Source organism: Lactuca serriola, chromosome 8 (genome assembly GCF_051521515.1).
Source record: "Lactuca serriola cultivar US96UC23 chromosome 8, Lser_US96UC23_V15, whole genome shotgun sequence".
Classification (NCBI taxonomy): domain Eukaryota; kingdom Viridiplantae; phylum Streptophyta; class Magnoliopsida; order Asterales; family Asteraceae; genus Lactuca; species Lactuca serriola.
This window is the reverse complement of record NC_136415.1, coordinates 100,147,562-100,166,361: the sequence shown is the minus strand read 5'-3', so window position 1 is coordinate 100,166,361 and position 18,800 is coordinate 100,147,562. Positions and strand designations below refer to the sequence as shown.

At 34.5% G+C, this 18,800-nt stretch overlaps 1 long non-coding RNA gene across 3 annotated transcripts; it reads left to right on the top strand.

Moving 5' to 3' along the window:
• The first annotated feature begins 15,844 nt into the window (after nt 1-15,844).
• LOC145071330 (uncharacterized) lies at nt 15,845-17,155 on the top strand. Of its 3 annotated transcripts, none has more exons than XR_013690399.1 (4): nt 15,845-16,154; nt 16,227-16,570; nt 16,649-16,727; nt 16,832-17,155. It is a non-coding gene; the product is annotated as an uncharacterized LOC145071330 (long non-coding RNA). The 3 variants fall into 3 exon arrangements; XR_013690398.1 differs by having other exon boundaries at nt 15,846-16,154; nt 16,246-16,570; nt 16,654-16,727; XR_013690397.1 differs by having other exon boundaries at nt 15,846-16,154; nt 16,246-16,570.
• Nucleotides 17,156-18,800: the final 1,645 nt, after the last annotated feature.

The window sequence follows — 18,800 nt, the reverse complement described above, 5'->3', positions numbered from 1 at the left end:
TGTGAAGAAAATATGAGGAGTTCACCCTTGTATTTATAGGAAGTGTATAGTAAAGTAGTCTCCAAGCTTCGTCCGTAACTTTTGCATACGAGCTCCGTTTTTGTCTGTCTTTTTACTATTGAGTTCCTATTAATGAGATCTTCAACTTTCATTTAGACCTCGTTGGCTAATTCTCATTCTATCTCGGATTTACAAAACTGTATCAAATTCGCCGCGCTCGAAAAGTAGGGACTAAGCTTCGTCCATAACTTTTGCATACGAGCTCTATTATCGACGTTCTTTATATCCACGCGTTGGTATTTACGAGTACTACAACTTTCATTTAGATTCCGTCGGCTAAAAATCGACCGATCTAAAATTCAGATTTTCGGGCTGTGCACTACTATGCTAAATCTTAGAAAAATCATAACTTCCTCATACGAAGTCAGATTTGGGCGTTCTTTTTATCGATGTTCTTAGTTTAACATATTCTACGACTTTCGTTTAGATCGCTAAGGCTAAATCTCGCTCTATCGTAAATTCACTATTTACGCTTCTCGGTATCGTGCCGGTTCCGTCGCAAAACTTCAACGGGTCATAACTTCTTCGTTATAACTCGGATTTCGACGTTCTTTATATGTACGAAAACCTTGTAATATACTCTACAACTTGGTTAAGATTATTTATTCTAAATAATCTTTTGTCGAAAAGTCGTTTTCGACCCCTAATGCCTCTAATTTGACTAGCCCGGATTTGCGGGCGTTACAGATGATAACATGCTACCACACTACGTATGACCTGGAGGGTCATGATACATTCGATCGCCTATCCGCATGGTCACATAAAGATTCACATTCGGATCCCTAAATTAACAAATTTCTAATTAAAAGGTAAAGTAGACTTCCCGAGGTGTATTAAATACATATCACTACCTAGAGTCTGCGGTTATTTACCATTCAGTCGGCAGTAACACTGCTGGAATAATACAATATTTTTCACATTTACTTTGTTCGAATGAAGTCCAAACTATATTTTTATAATTGAGCGTCAAATTGGGAAATCTTATACATACTCAAAGGGATCAAACCTACTAATAACCAAGTCTGGGCAGAAGACTACTTTTATTAGAAAATATAGGAATTTCTAGAGATTCACACTATTTTCAAACTTGATAACAACTTTCATGTTACACAATTGTAAACACTTTTATACAAGCAATGACAATAAATTCTTATGAACTCACCAGCTTTATGCTGATACTCGTTTTCAAAATAACTTGTATTCTCAGGTCGTCAGTAGACAGGTACAGATGCAGCTTTTAAGAAGATGGAGCACATACAAGACTCCTATTTATTTTTTATTACACTTTTTGGTGTCTAACAAACTATACAGAACACACTTGTACTACCATTACTATATTAATACAGCGGATGTTGTTGCTTGTTTTTACTATTATGCATTGTTATGATACTGTACATGACGTCCTTCACCCCAGAACGTATTTCGTCGTTCTCGGTTTTGGGGTGTGAAATATATTCATGCACTCATCCACCTGAATGTCATCCAAATAAATCACTGCTGAATCATCGGCTACACACTTTTGCAATTGAGACACATGGAAAGTGTTATGGATCTGACTGAGCTCATTAGTCAGATGCAGCCGGTATGCAACCCTACCCACTTTGGTATTAATCCTAAAAGAACCAATAAACCAGGGGTCGAGCTTGCCCTGCTTCCGAAACTGGATGACACCTTTCCAAGCTGACAGCATCAACAACACCAAGTCCCCCACTTGACACTCAAGGTCCAGACGATGTCGATCACCATAACTCTTATGTCGACTCTGAATGACCCATAACCTGTCGCACACCTGCTAAATCAACTCAGTGGTCTTAAGCAGCACTTCAGTGCTTCCCATGACCCGATGACCGACATCTCCCCAACAAAATGGGGTCATAAACCTCCTCCCATACAACATCTCAAATGGTGGTTAGTCAATACTAGCCTGATAACTATTGTTGTAGGAGAACTCGACTAGAGGAGGTAAGTATCCCAAATTCCTCCAAAATCCAACACACATGCCTGAAGCATATCCTCGAGTGTCTGGATCCTACGCTCGCTCTGGCTATCGGTATGAGGGTGGTATGATGTACTAAAATACAACTAAGTACCCAACTCCTCATGAAACTTCCTACAAAACCTGGAGGTGAATCGGACATCCTGGTCCAAGACCACTGAAACTGGCACACCGTGCCGAACCACCACATCCCTGACATAATTATCAGCTAGCTTCTCTGTAGATCTGCTCTTTGCAATCAGAATGAAATGTGCACTCTTGATCAATCTTTCCACGATGACCCAAATTGAATCAACACCACACACCGTCCTAGGCAATTTTATGATGAAGCCCATAGTGATCTCCTCCCACTTCCACATGGGAATGGGTAACGATTGCACCTTGTCGTGGGCCCTCTGGTGCTCGGTCTTGACTTTCCTGCAAGTCAAGGACTGCTCAACAAACCAAGCTACCTCCCTTTTAATACAGGGCCACCATTAACTCATCCTCAAATCCCTATACATATTCATGGCTCGTAGATCGATAGAAAACTTTGACTTAATGACCTCCTCCAGTATTGTCTGTCTTAACCCACCTGATGCATGGACCCAAACTCTACCATACTGACTCAGCAATCCTCGGCTGTCCCTAACAAACAAGGGAACTTGCCCCCAGATCCACTCGACCATCCAATTCTATATTTTCAAACCCTCTACTTGAGATTTCTTGATCAAATCTAACAGAGGCGAGGTGACACCATTCTCAAGCAAACATCTCTGATAGGAGTACTCGTCGTCTTGCGGCTCAAAGAATCAACCACCACATTGGCCTTCCCAGGGTGGTACAATATCTTGTAATCGTAATCCTTTACCACATTGAGCCATCTCCGCTGCCGCATATTCAAATTTGATTGGTTCATCAAATACTTCAAACTCTTGTGGTCGGTGCAGATGGTACACCGGACCCCATACAAATAGTGTCTCCAGATCTTGAGGGAAAAAACCATGACCCCAACTCGGAATCATGTGTGGGGTGGTTCGCCTCATAAGGCTTCAACTGCCTCGAAGCGTAAGCAATCACGCGACCCCTCTGCATAAATACAGCTCCCAAACCCGAAATAGAGGCGTCGCAGTAAACCACAAAGTCATCCAAACCCTCAAGAAGCATGAGAATCGGGGCCTCACACGGCCTCTGCCTCAGATTCTCAAAAGCCAACTGATGATCAGGCCGCCAACAAAAGCAGGGTCGGCTCAACGAGTTTGGGGGCTCTAAGCGAACCAAAAATTTGGGGCCCTTTGTCATTTATTATACTTAATGTTAAAAACCCTCCTCCTTTATCCGAGCTTGGGACTGGCAATAATAAACTTAGAAGTTTACAAATGGCGGAGTTAATTTTTTTTATATATGTTTTTTGTGAATATATTTTATGACATAAAGTTAATTTATCTAGCCTTTTTAGGTGCAAATTCTTTAATGAAAATTTCATAATCAATTTCTTTTACTAACTGTTTTTCAATTGATAAAATAGCAAATCCATTTAATATTTCTTGTGACATTGTAGATCTTAAATAATTTTTTAAGAGTTTTAATTTAGAAAAACTTCTTTATGCAGAGGCAACGATTACAGGAATAGTTAACATAATCCTATAGGCAACATATGCATTTGGAAAAGAACTAAACTTTTTAATGTAATTAAGTATATTAATAACTGTATCACGTTCTAAATGTACAATATGTCTTAAAAGTTTTAGTTCATGAAATAAATCTAAACCATCAATATCTAAGCTATCATTATGCTTTAAAGATTTTTCAAGATTTAACCAATGCTTTTTTAAAGTGTTTTCATCAAATGATTTTAATTTTTCTATACTAAATAGAAAACCAAAACTATTTTTGAACTCGTTAAATTGCTCAAATCTACTTTTAAGTGAAGTAATGGCTTTATCTACTACATATAAAAAGTAATCAGTTTTAAATAACAGAAGAGGAGTTTTAATAGTTTCATTAGCAACATTTTCATCATATCGTCTATTTCTTTGAATGATACGTTTTTCACAAAGTTTAGGTTTTACGTTCATTTCTAAAGCCAATTCTTTTGCACAATCTAAAGCCTTTTCAAATCCGTTTTCTCTATATTCTTCAAAGAAACGCAAAAGTCCATTTAGTTGATCTATAGCATCATCAATACACATATCATATGATTGCAAGCTTTTACTAATAGTGTTAATAGCAAACATAACATCATACCAAATAATCATTCCTAATAAAAATTCATAGTTCGAAAGTTCATATGTAGCTAAATATTTAGCCTCACTTTTAATTTTGAGATCTCCATAATTTTTGGATAATTGTAAAAGTGCTTCTCTGAATTGTGGAGCTTGAAATCTAATTGCTTTTACACTTTCTACCCTACTTTCCCAATGAGTTTGCGATAGTGATTTAAGTGTTAGGTTTGATATATTATCTTGTAATATTTTCCACCTTTGAGGTGATGAAGCAAATATCGAATATATACGTTGTATAACTCCAAAAAAAATTCACTAGCTTTATCACACGAATTATCCATATCACAAATTACTAAATTTAAACTATGACAACCACAAGGAGTGTAGAATGCTCTAGGGTTAATATCTAACAACCGTTTCTGTACACCTTGATGTTTTCCTTTCATATTTGAACCATTGTCGTAACCTTGATTGTGACAACCCGAAACTTATATCTTGTACATTTAGTCAAATTCAATCAATGTTAAACTTGTTTTGTTGACTTCTTGTGCTATTTAAGGGTTCATTTAAGTGTTCTAAGCTTGAGTATGACCAAGGTTGAGTTTAGGAATGAGTCAGCAAGTCGTATAGTGTCAAAACTGGGCCATACACACCCTTTAGGGGAGTGTAAGGCCGTACACATGGGTGTGCGGCCGCACACTCACCTCTTGGCCGCACACTCTATTTTAGGCAACATACTTACCCCTATATAAAGGGTAGACCCCTTTCCTTTCACTCCTTTCATTCCTTGGCCGCACACAACACCATTTCTCTCAAGCTTCTTTAACCACAAACCATCCAAAACTTCAAGAACGTGAGTAATTCATCCTCTAACTTGATATCCATGAAAGGCCACTTAATCTAAGCCTTAAGTGTGCAATATTCGTCATGTTCTTCGTGTTTGGAAGTGAGTGCGACCGCACACCCCCTTTAAGGTGGCTGCACACTCTTAAAACACCCTCCAAAGTGAGAGTTTGACTTCCATACTCGAGATAGACATGACCCTAGCCTTATTGCACCTTGGAATTGACATTTTGGACATCGTCATGTGGGGTGTACGACCGCACACACCTGTGTACGGCCGCACACACCCTTGTGCGGCAGCACACTCCCGTGTGCGACCACACACACACCCTAGGACCACAAACCCACTTCTAGGACCCTTAACTTGCACTATAATCGAGTATAGACCTAGAACACTTCATGGATGCAAGTATGGAGCTTGAAAACACCACAAAGGCACCTCTCATCATGAGTGTACGACCACACACCCCTTGGACCGCACAACCATGGCCACACAGACCTTTAAGGTGGCCATACACCTCCCTCATGAAATCCTTTAAGGTCCTAACACTTAGTACAAGTAGTTCCAAGTCCCCAGAGTGGTCCTTCATCACATCTAGTAGTGAAATACCCTCATGAAATCCTTTGCCATTACGTGTTAACTAGGATCAAATTGTATTCAAGGCTTCACTTGAACATCTAGCTTTCCGTATCGATCCTTCAATCAAACCACTCGCTCAAGGTGAGTTCATACTCCTACGTTTTTCCGAGTTTTCATGTTTTTCAGGGGGGGGGGGGGGGATACAAGCAAAAGTACAAGGAAACTTGTGCTCAAAATATATTTTCCGTATGCTTTTAACATGGAAAATAGTTTTTACCAAACGATTAAGAAATCAACTCGTAGAAACATTTTTCAAAACTAGGGTAATGAACTTGTGAATCATGCAGGGATTCATGCAAATCATAAACAGAATTTCCAGTATTATTACTTGTAAATTTGTTAGTCTATGTTGGAAACACGTCCTTGGTAACACTCCCACAGAATCAGAGTGTAGGACTAGCACTTGTAACCAGAATCTCTTGTAGGGAAAGCATGACTGTTGTGTATAGATCTATACGGGACTGACTATCCTGCACCTCGTTGCTAGCTACAATAGGGCCGACAGGTTTACGGGTGACAAAGTCATAAAGGATACCGGCCATTGCGGGCCATATCCAGTCAGTTATGGTTATAAAACTCGCAACCTAGATAACAGAAATTTACTTTTGTAATAATGAATCAAGTGAACTAACCTCAAAGTAATAACCGATTTGATTACTAGAGGGTATTAATAATGCCTTCAGGATTTAGTTCACCATGTATATATTAGTTTTATTTATGTAATAAGGTTGATATACTTCACTGGGAGTAACCAGGGTTTTTCAAGGAAACTACGTTTAACGATATAAGTATGGTAGATACTTGTACACTTTATTTTAGAACAAATAACCAACAACCTACTTTTAGGGAAAATATAGGATTTTCCCGGGATAACTCGACCTTTCATAACTGGATTGTTCAACAAGTAACTAACGGATGTTCATATTCTTTCCACGACACCTTGGATTGTACATATCTTGTATGAATTTGGAAGTCATGGAAGGAATGGGTTTTCAAACACATTTTTCATAAGAAAATATAGGATTTTCTTGAGGAACACTTTTCAAAAGGATCAAAGAAACATTTTCCACCAAGACTAAATGATTATGAATTCACCAGCTTTATGCTGATATTCTTTCAAACTGTTTGTATTCTCAAGAAATCAGTAGACAGGTACTTCTTGGATTTAGAGGAGCCGGAGCAATAAGAGTCATGTTTTTATATTCTACATAGTTTTGGTGTATTTAAAACAAGTTCTAAACTGATGTAAACACTTTTCATATATATATATATATATATATATATATATATATATATATATATATATATATATATATATATATTCATTGTAATGGTTGTGTTACTATGATTGCTATTATACAATGGTTGTGATGCTAAACATGACGTCCTCCACCCCCGAAATGTTTCCGCCATTCCGGTTTCAGGGTGTGACATTGACCCCTACCATCATTTATATCTAATCCTATATTTTTAATTTCATCAACTATAGCATCATATAAGCCTTTACTGGTTGTATTATGTACACTTAAAAATCCTAGAAAGTACTCCTTTTCTTCTATTGGAGTTGTTGAAAGATCTAAACATCGTAAGATAATTGACATATGTTCCTTATGACTTGTATCAGGAGTACAATCAAGTATTATTGAAAAGTATTTAGCCTCTTTTACTTTTTTAATAATTTTATATTTAACTTCGTCTTCTAATAAACTAATAAGTTCGTTTTGCATATTATGTCCAAGATAATGATTATGAATTTCTTTATCATTAATTCTCCTAATATGTTCTTGCATAATAAGATCAAATTCCGCAATCATTTCAATTATAGTTAAAAAAATTACAAATATTTTCTTCATAAAGTTTTTCATTTGTTCCACGAAATGCTAAATTATTTTTTCCTAAAGTTTTTACTACAACAATGATTCTTATTAACACGTTTTTCCAATGTTCTTTTTCTTTATTTATTTGTTCTTGGATTTGCTTGTCAATTGTTTTATTATTTGCTGATCTAGTTTCTAAGTCAATCCATGACCTCATATTAAGAATGTGTCTGTTACTTGCTTCATGTCTTTTTAGTATACTAGAAATATTATTCCAATCATTGTTACCTTTATGTGCTAATGAACATCTATATCTATTCACATTAAATAATTTACAACAAAAACAACAAACTCTATCTACATCTATTGAATAAACCAACCATGTGCGTTCATATTTTTCTCCATTTGATATTTTTTGCATATAAAGAAATGTACTAAAGCTTCTTAAATGTTGATCTTTTGGAAATTTAAAATCATAAATCTTAATAGGACCTTTTTCTATGATTAAATCTTTTAAATTAGTACTAATATTATTCCATCTACTTGGATCATATATGTTTAAAGGCGTGTTTGCATCTTCACTATTAGTTCGTTTGTTATCAATTTCAATATTAGTTTGTTCGTTATCATTTTCACTATTAGTTTGTTCGTTATCAATTTCAATATTAATTGAGTTAACGGTATCCACATTAATAACTTACAAGACTGACTCGGTACTCAGGATATCCTAATATCCTATGTATTGGTTCTTTAGTTCTATAACAATATCACAGTTCATTGAAACTTGAAAAATCAAAAATCTGTGGTTGTGTAAACTGTAATGTCCAATTGTCCATTTTCAAAAGATTAACCCTAATTAATTGGCTGTTAACCCCAATTAGATAAAGAGATACTAGAAAAATCAAAACTGAAATGTGAAAATGCATATTACCTTATCTGCGTTTCAGTGAGAGCAGATGAGAATTGAGAAATTAAGAAGAATAGATGTTGCCTGCTGATCGCCACTCGCCAGATCATCAACAGAAACTGAGAAGGCGAGATTAAAATGAAGATTGAAGAAGCAAGAAGAACCGAAGAGTGAAGACAGCAACGATCGGCGATCGCTTGCTTGATTGCTTGAACCGTTGAATTGATTAGAGAAGGGAGGAAAATAACAGAGGTTTTATTGCCCGTGTGAATTGATTAGATCTTGCAGCGTGAGAAATACTTGAAGATAATTCAGATTGATAGATGAGTGAAGATAGATATGTGTATTGATTTAGAAAGAGTGAGCTCTATTTATAGAGACTCAAGAATTACATTTGATTCACTCTCTAATAGTAGCCATGCAAGGCATACTGGACAATAGAGAGTATTACAGAAAGATAGATAAAAATAAACCAAGTAAAGTAAGAAGACTGTGGTTGACTAGATGACTTCGGATGAGGATGTTGATGGGAGCTTGTGTAACATCCGGGTTCCTAGGTATATTATTTTATTCATTTATTTTGGGGTTTGTGGAGGGACTCGACGAGTTGGTGAAGATAGATATATCACAAATAATGGGTCGGCCTTGGTGCCTTCGACCCATTGCTATAGTGAGAAAACTCACCTCAGTCCGCTAATAAATAACTAACTGCTCGGCTACTGAACCAGACGATCCCACACTGAACACACACAAATTACCCTAATCAGAGATAGGTTATAAACCATAAGCATCGGCCTAAACCCCAAGTCCGAACTCCTAAGATAAATGCCTATTTACCTGTCCCATAATGGGCCTAACCAACCTTGGCCTAAAAACATAATAATGGACTCCAAGGCCTAAAACGACCTAGATCAAAACCAAATTCAATACATCTCATATACTCAAATATAGGTTTGAAACCCTAATAACCCGGTTCACCTCAGAATGGACCAGGATCCTATTATTAGGCCTAATGGGCCAGTAAACTCTCAATTTGGTTATTTTGGGTCAAGGAACCCTATTTGGACCTTAAATAGACCCATATTCATTAAATAATAGCATTTTGGGCCATAAGACTTCCCATGGACCTTATTGGGCCTAAAATGTCCCAGTTCATTCTCATGGGCCTTTATGGGTCGTGAACCACTCTCTTGAATAATGATGGGCGGTAAACCCATCTCTTTACTTTAATTGGGACGTAAACCCATCTCTTTATTGTAATTGGGCCGTAAACCCATCTTATTATTACAATTGGGTCGTAAACCCATCTTTCTATTATAATTGGGTCGTAAACCCATCCCTCCTCATTTATGGCCCACAATAAAAAAAGAGAAAAGGATGAGATAATTAAGGCTTGAAACCTCACCATTTCATGGTGGGTATCCATGCTCAATATCCATCAAATATCCATGTTAAACTCATTTATCCATACATATCCTATATTACTTCTCTCTTCTCTTCTCTCTTCTTCTTATTCACGGCCAAAGTCCCCTCCACACACCAGTCTCCATTTCAAACTTCCAACACTACAATCCTCCTCTCAAAATCATCTAAAGATCCCTCAAATTCATCCCTCAAATATTCGTGAACTAGGGTGTGTTCATCAAGGTTTTCTTCAAATATCATCACTCTTTTGGTAAGCTACTCTTTAAGCATGATGATTAACTTCATTTTATGATAATCTTCACTCTTTAACATAGCATTTCGTGATCTATGCCCTTAGATCCATCTTAAGTTCGAAAAACTCCACTCAAGAAGCTTCTAGGGCTGAGATCTCATCTATCCTTCATCAAAAACCAAAATCTCCAAAGAAAAGTGAGTTCATACCCCCATATTTTCGGTTTTTACTATGTTTTGGGGGAGAATATAAGTTGTTTTGTGTAGATCTATGTGTGTATGCATGATTTTGTGTGTTTTTCATGATATATGTGTGACTATGTGTTATAAACCCATGAACTTGAAGATCTACTAAAATGTGATGATATTTGTAAAACATAACTCTTGTTTCAACTTATTATGCAAAGAAAAGGTTTAAAAATACATCAATGTTACTTAAAACTAAGAAATTTGCATAAAAGGGCCAAAATGACAAAATAACCAAAAATGAGGTATTTTTATGTAACTCACGGTTTTAAGGGGGGCAAAAAGGATATATTTTGATAAATATGAATCTTTATGGTAATGTAATCTTTAAAAGGGCTAGGAGTGTAAAAGTTCATAAATGGGCTTCTTTTGGGCTTTTACGAATTTTTGGGCCAAGTTTGTAAATTTTTGGACTTTTGTGGGCTTAAATGTCATTTTCAACAAAGTTGTGCCAAAAATGTAAATTTTTTATAAGAAAAACTAAAAATGTGAATTTATTAACACTTGGGCCAAAAGATGAATTTATTTATAAATGGGCCAAAAATGCACATTTTCATAAAACCAAACCAAAAATGATATTTTTGACAAAAGTGAGTTAAAAATGTTATTTCTACTTAAAACTAGCCTTAAATGCAAACTTGGGCCTTAAAGGACCGAAAATGTCATTTTACCAAAAATGTGTCATAACTGTAAACTTTCGGTTTTTAGGATCAAAAATGACATTTTACCAAAAGGTGGGTTTTTATGTCATTTTGGTAAACAACATAGCTTAAACAATCAACGTAACAAACCACAGACCATTTTCGGTATTCACGTCCTTATTGGGCCTGGAAATAATATACATGTTTAATAGGCCTTAGTTGTCTTTTTATATGTATATTGGGCTCGGGATATATATATATATATATATATATATATATATATATATATATATATATATATATATATATATATATATATTCACATTCCTTTTGATTCTGGAAATAATTTTCATGCTTAGTGGGCCTTATTTGTCCACTTATGTTTATTGGGGCTGAAATATACCTTATATTTTTTCACGTAAATTCGATTAAGGATCTAGTGAGACGTTTCGGTTGACACCTATTGAGTGTACAATCGTAGCCTGTAGTTATAACCAGAGTCTCTTGGAGGGAGAGCGGGAGTTTGTGTATAGATCTATACGGGGGTGACACCCCACACCTGAGTTATTCGCTACAGTTAGACTAGGTTAGTCTAGGGTGACAAAAACCTTACCTTAATCCGTCGGCATCCGAAAAACGCCATGATAGGCGAAATTGTCATTATCTAGTATGGTTGTAACGACTCACTTAGAGGAATTAACGTTATAAAATTTACGGGAAACCTTTTTTTTTTTGGATAACACGGTAACATACTCGCGTTGGTACTCAAACTCGGGTGCTGAGATTCCGGCATTCTCATAAGTAGACAACATCGGGTTATCTAGGGTCATTCTCTTTATATTCTCACAAACATTAACACACATGCATTAATACAAGATCAGCCACAAACATATCAAATATTTCAAACTGTTTTTCAGAAAATATCATATTTTCTGGTGTTTACAAAGCAATACAAAAGATTTTCTCAAATATGCTTATAAACTCACCAACATTTTTATGTTGACCATTTTAAGTTAACTTGTATTCTCAGGAAACCGTTAAGCAGGTTGGTCAGCAAAATTACATGGATATTTTGTTATGTTTGTTTTCATCCTACTTTGAATATTTTGGCATGTAATATTAAAATACAATATTTGATGTAAACCAATGATAGTTGTAATATTACGTGTGTGATGATGATGATGTTATGTTTCAATTATATACTTTGTGATGATACTATAAAATTGAAGTCACCCAAGCCCCCAGTTTTCCCTCCCCCGAGTCCGAATCGGTTTAATCCGAATCCGAATTTTGCAATTTAAAAAAAAAACATTTTTGAACCTCATATATAACACAAAATGCAACATAGGTTCATTAAAATAGTTAAAACATGCATCAAACGTCGAAATAGAAAGAGTTTAGAATAATGTGACAAACACATCTAGTATAAAAAACGAGCCATCCAAAATAGGTTTATATTTTGCAATTAATCTTTTTGCGGCGACGGTATTGTTACTAGTATTGTCAAACGAAATAGAGAATATTTTGTAGCTTAAATTATAAATCTCTATAACGCTTACTAAAATTTCAAATAATTGTGCCCCCATGTGAGGATGTGCCAAAAGTTCAAAAGCCATAACTCGTTTGTTCATTACCCAAGTAGAAGGATCTATCCAATGTGTCGTAATGGCAAGATAGCTTTTGGGACAACTTCCGATGGAGGACTAAACATCACAAGTTAAAGAAACACCGGTTTTTATATTTAAAAATCTCAATTGCATATTTTTTTTGCTATATCGCAATACTTTAAAGCATCACATCTAAGAGAAGTGTGACTTACTTGCCGATATTGTGGTTGCATTTTTTCCCGCAAAATCTTTGTCGAAGTGGTTGAAAGGTAAGCCATCTTGAATCACGAACTTGCAAAAACTTTCACAGATGTCATCATTGTTGTAAATAAAGACCGCCCCGTCGAGAGTAATATTTGGTTGATCCAGATCGTCTTGACCTTTTACAACCGGACAAGTTTTTGTTGCATGACTCCTCAACGTACTATTGTCATCTTTTCCCAAAAACATCCCGCACTTCTTGCATCTCATTTTTTCCTTCCTGTTCGACAACAAACACAAATCATAATGTTCCCACACTTCTTTATTCCGAGTGGTTGATATGATTTTCACTACCGTTGCATCTGAATGTTGACCTACGGTAGAAATCTCGAGCTCATTTTTGTGGAGTATTATGAAAATAGAAGTATAAAGTAGTAGATATTTGTGTAACATTGAAATCTAGCAAATGTCATCGATTTATATGTGTTTAGAAGGTCATAAAAGTCAAGAAATAGTCAAACTAGCCGTTTTTGGAGCTTACCATAGGCTAGAAAAAAAAAATCAAAAATGCCCGTTTTTTAATGGTAAAAAAAATCCGGTTTTGGATCCGGATTTAGTGGATTCCGGTTTACGATCAGGGGGTCGATCTGATTTTAAGTCTGAAACTCCAAACCGGTTTTAATCTGGTCGGTTTAATTCAAACCGGTTCGGTTAAAACCATACCAAATCCGGGTTCTGGATCGGATCAGATCCTATGGGTTAATCCGGTTTTTGTGTGCATCTCTACCTGGAACCAACTGACGAAGAAACAAAGTGAGAAACCGAACCGATGGTTTGGGTTCTAGGTTCGATTTTTATTTTTTGAAAACAAATTCTATTGGGTTAGGTTTGGTTTTAGGTCAAAACTGACCCAAACCGACGCATGTTCATCCCTTAGAGTGGAGTTTGTTAAATCATGTGACTTTATGCTAGGTTGACTAGGACTAAAAAGCAACTTTTGACTTTGAGTGAGACTCTTACCTCGTGGTGTCGAATTGTTTTGATCATGGTTAATATTTTAAATGAAACTAAGCTTTGAATAAACTTCCTACTTATCTAACCTTACTAGTAGATGTTTTGATATCCCTTTAGTGACTAGTGACTTGTCTGGTGTATGATGTGGATATATAGCCTGGTGAATCATCTTTTCTTTGATTGCTCTTTTGCTTATGTTGTTTTGGCTTAGTTGGGGACATTGTTGACTCTTCAAGTGTCGGCTCTAACTTCCTTTCAAGATTGAACTTCTTGGTTTTCTAGTTTGCGCTTGTAGAAGATGCTCAAGGATTATTTGGAGGCATCACTTTTTACTATGTGATGGCATTTGTGGCACTTTTAGAAGTATATGTTATTTTGTAAGGATAAGCCTTAAAAGGCACTTTGTTTGATAAAATTGTGATGCAAGACGTTTATTTGGGTGTATAATAGGAGTAGGAAGGTTAACCTTAATTAGACAGGTTTACTTTAGGATCCCAAACTTCTTAATTCCTCGATGTAATTTGTTTATTTTGTTTAGCTTTTCACCATCTTAATAAGTTTTTTTGTTCAAAAAAAATGACATTTGATAACAAAATGGTGACTACCATGTTAGTGTTTATAATGGCAAGCACACATTTAAATATGCGAAGAAATAAACAACGCATACCAAAATTATCATGGTTCACACAAATTGAGGCAATCATGGTATGTTCAAACACAACCTAAAGAAGTTTTATTAATTTCGGAACATTAGAGTTTACAAGAATCAACCAGATATGTATATATTGAGAAATTGGGCCTAAACATGTATATGGATCGAGGCCTACAAAGCCCTAGAAAAAAAAAGTCAAAATCCTACCAAAACTTCAAAAGGATGTTTCTAAAAGACCTTTGAAGCCCTCCGACCTCAAATTATTACTCTGAAATCTATGGTCCAAAATCTCTGTTTCAGCTCAGCTCATCATGTCTCATAAGCCAAGTATAACATTACAAACGTCACAACTCAACATGTCTACAATCAAATTTACTTATAACATTGAATCTACAACTCAATATGGTTCATCATGTAAACACTTTCAACGATATAACACACTGAACAATTTTGAACAGTCGTAAATTGCTCCTACCTTAACTAACTTCTTGAAGCCTCCAATAAACATTTTCTATTTTATAAAAATCCCACATGTTATATGCATCGGGTCTTAAATACTCATCCTTTTATTTTATTATTTTTAAAAAGAAACTTAATTAACATCAACGGGATCAATAAAATGCTGCTAATATGATTACAACTCATATTTGAGTAAATTATAGTTTTGGTTTTTGTGGTTTGGTTATTCATATTTCTAGTTCAATCTTTAAAAACTTGACACTATACACCCTTAGTCCATTTAAAAAGACAATTTTCCCTTATTTTTATATTTTTGTTTTTCTTTATAATTTTTAATGTTTTTATATTTTTGGCGCTTACATTTTATTTTATTTATTTATATTTTTTTTGAAATTTTATTCGAATATATTTTTAATGGTTTTTTTTATATTTTGTTCGTTTAGATTTTTTGACGTTTTTTGAATAATTTTTCAAGTTTTTAATTTTTTTATGTTTTGTTCGAATATATTTTTTTAATGTTTTTTATCTTTTGTTTTTTTTTATATTTTTTTAAAGCTTTTTATAAATAATTTTTTGTAAAAATATCACCAACAAAAATTGTTAAATATGAATATGATTATTATTATTATTATTATTATTATTATATATTTTACTATCTTATAAAAGAAATCTGACTATTTCTATAAATAAATTGAATATAATAATAATATTTTTCTAAGACATCCAAACCAATAAGTTATCAGTACAATTAATCACCACTAAAATAATATTAAATTTTAAATTTAACCCTATTTAAATTAAATTGTACAAAAAATAATACAATAAATACAAATTCTCAATACAAAGATGTTACCGCGCCTCACTTTTCCTTTTTATCTTTGGTTATGACATGGTCTTGAAATATTGAATCCCTTTTAATTGGGCAGTAAAAAAGCACTTAATTTCCACTGCAACTCAAATTCCTAATCTCTAAGATTTCTTTAAAAAAACCCTAGCCACCACCGCTACGACCATCGTAGCAGAACACAACCAACAATCTTGTTAGCATCTATGTCACCTTCAACCACCGAGTTCATGTATTTCTCTGGTACATCTCCCCCCGCCACTCTGGTTATCTTACGTCCAACTGAAAAACCTTTTTCTACGGATGCTTTCTATTTCCAGATTTATCTTTTTCTTGGATTTCTTATTCCTTCAATCTACTCAACAAGGTACAATCTTTCTCTTTTGTTATCTGATTTCTCTTCTTTTAAAAGATTATTATTCCAAGCTTATTTTTCTAGGTTTTATGCCTCTTATCAGGTTTGTAAACGTATTTATGGACGGAATTGTCCCTAAGTTATGTACTTGCCAAGTTAATGTTGTAGAAAATCAATTTCGGACGAGATAGTTGCTGAGTTTTTGTATTTGCACCTCTGTTTTGGAACCGGTCTATTGGAAATCTTTATACAAATTTCAAGATTTTCGGGTGGTTGTTGATATTGACAGATCCGGCCTTAACTGATCTATTGATTTTTGCGAGTTTCTTTTGTGGTTTTGTTAATAAGGTTTTTAGACTATTTCAAGGTTATGGTTCATACTGATGTATAAATAAAAAAACAGATGTATGAAATGAGATAATGCAAGGGTAAGTGCAAATTTTGGTTTTTTATTTATAAAATAAAAAATGGGTCTATAATGAAGCTTTAATTATTTTTGGATGTAGGACAGATATTGGACAAATGAACATTTGTACAGAATTTGATATGAAATGGATGATGGAGTATTTTTGGACGGCATAACAGGTAAAAAATCCCCATTAAGCTTCAATATATGTTTTCTTAATCCACCAATAGCTTGTAAATTCTATTTAGCCTTCAAAATTATTAATTGAGATGTATTTATGCAGGGTATGGAAATGTCAGTCGGTGAACACTAATGGCTATTCCAGTTAATTATCATATTCTTGAGGCTTTGGTCCATTTAGTCCAAGTTAGATGGGGGAGCTTAGCTGTTCAATTTAAATAATTTGCACTCCTAAAAATGTATTCATGTAGCTGGAATTGATGATGTTGTGTGATAGTTATTGTAATTTTCAAATGGTTTTGTCGAATTGAATATTTTTATGCTTTTATTCAATTTTGTATTTGATTTTTTGATTGTAACATGTACTTTTACTTTTGATTCAAATTGGAGATTTGAATTATGTTATCCCAATCAATCTGTTTTTCAACTCAGGCATAAACTCTAGCATTAATTGTTATATATTCACCATTTTTTAATAATTGATTTTATATGTTGCATTTGGTTTTATCCAAAACAAAGCTTTGGTGCCTCATTTTTATGATCAATGGCATAAATCCAAAGGTTAAAGAAGGTTTAAGGAAGTTGGGTATAAAATTTACAGATAATTTGAATCATTAGCTAAATATTTTTAACAATTAGGTATAGAACAAACAAAGGATTCATTCCAACTGAAAAAGTTTAATCTTGAAACTAATTTTCAGCATGAAAGCAAGAAGATGTGCCTTCATTTTCCACCCAATTAACTATTTTCAAGATAACCAAACAATAATGTATTTATGTGTAAATATCTGTTATATGTAGGCATTTTTTAACTTCATTTTATATATTTTTTCTTATTAAAGCATTGTACTTTGAAAGTACAATGCTATCACTGATTATGTATGTGCTTAGTAGTAATTACAAACCTTATATGTTTTAGTAATATCATGTTAGGAGGTCAAATTTCAAAGGAAGCCATGGTTAGTTCGAGAGGTAGAAGAGCGATGTATGAATAGTAAATGTTTTATAGCATTCAGGCATATACAAAAGTTAATATAATTTGAACATGTGAACTGACGATATTTTATAATTTTGTGGCATTAAATGGAAATAAATTGTCAAGTAAAAAGATAATTTCCTTACACCGTGTTGAAAGTTGATGAATATAATTGAGCAGGATTGGCTCAAATGAAAACACAAACATCAAAACTAATGAAAAAGACTAATAGAAAAAGCTAGCGAAAAATATGGATAGACCAAATTGTGCTTTAAATCCAACTGAAAAAATACGCGTATGAAAAAAGAAATTAAGGTACAAAAAATAAAACGGTACGAAAAATAACGGTCGACACGGTCCGAAATAGGTCGACAAAAGACTAATCGTTGTCCAGGGAAAAAACTATTCGCCGAAATGAAACCATGTGTCACCCGGTGTATGAAACTATTCGTCATGAAACTTTTATTATTCACCGCAAAACTATACCATATATTATAAAAAAAATGTTTTAATGGTAAATAGTATGTATTGGTATTTTGCTTACTCTTTAGAATACAACATGATTCCTAGGGGTGAGCAAACCCGAACCATGAAACCGGGAAACCAACCAAAACCGAAGAAATCGAAACCGAAAAACCCGAAACCGAAGCAAAACCGACGGTTACGGTTTCAAATTTTTAAAAACCGAAAGATCGGGTTTGGTTTCGGTTTTTGCCTAGAACCCGACCCATCCAACCCAAGAAACCGACCCAACGGTTGAGCGTCATGTTTTTTTATATGTAATCATATGAATGTATATATCTTGGGTGCGATTTAAAAGGATAAATACTCCCGGTTGACGATTTGGGCTCTAGGTTCGGTATTTATTTTTTGAAAATCGATTTGATTGGGTTGGCTTCGGTTTTAGGTAAAAACCGACCAATGCTCACGCCTAACGATTCCAAAAAAAAGTTAATATCTGTCCGGAAAATTATAGAGATAAGAAAATGAAGTGTTGTTAGGAAAATGTTTGTCGAAATGAAACTAACTATCATTGCCACATCGCACGGGTAATCCACTACACAAGAATTACTATTTGATGCTCGTCTAGAGACAA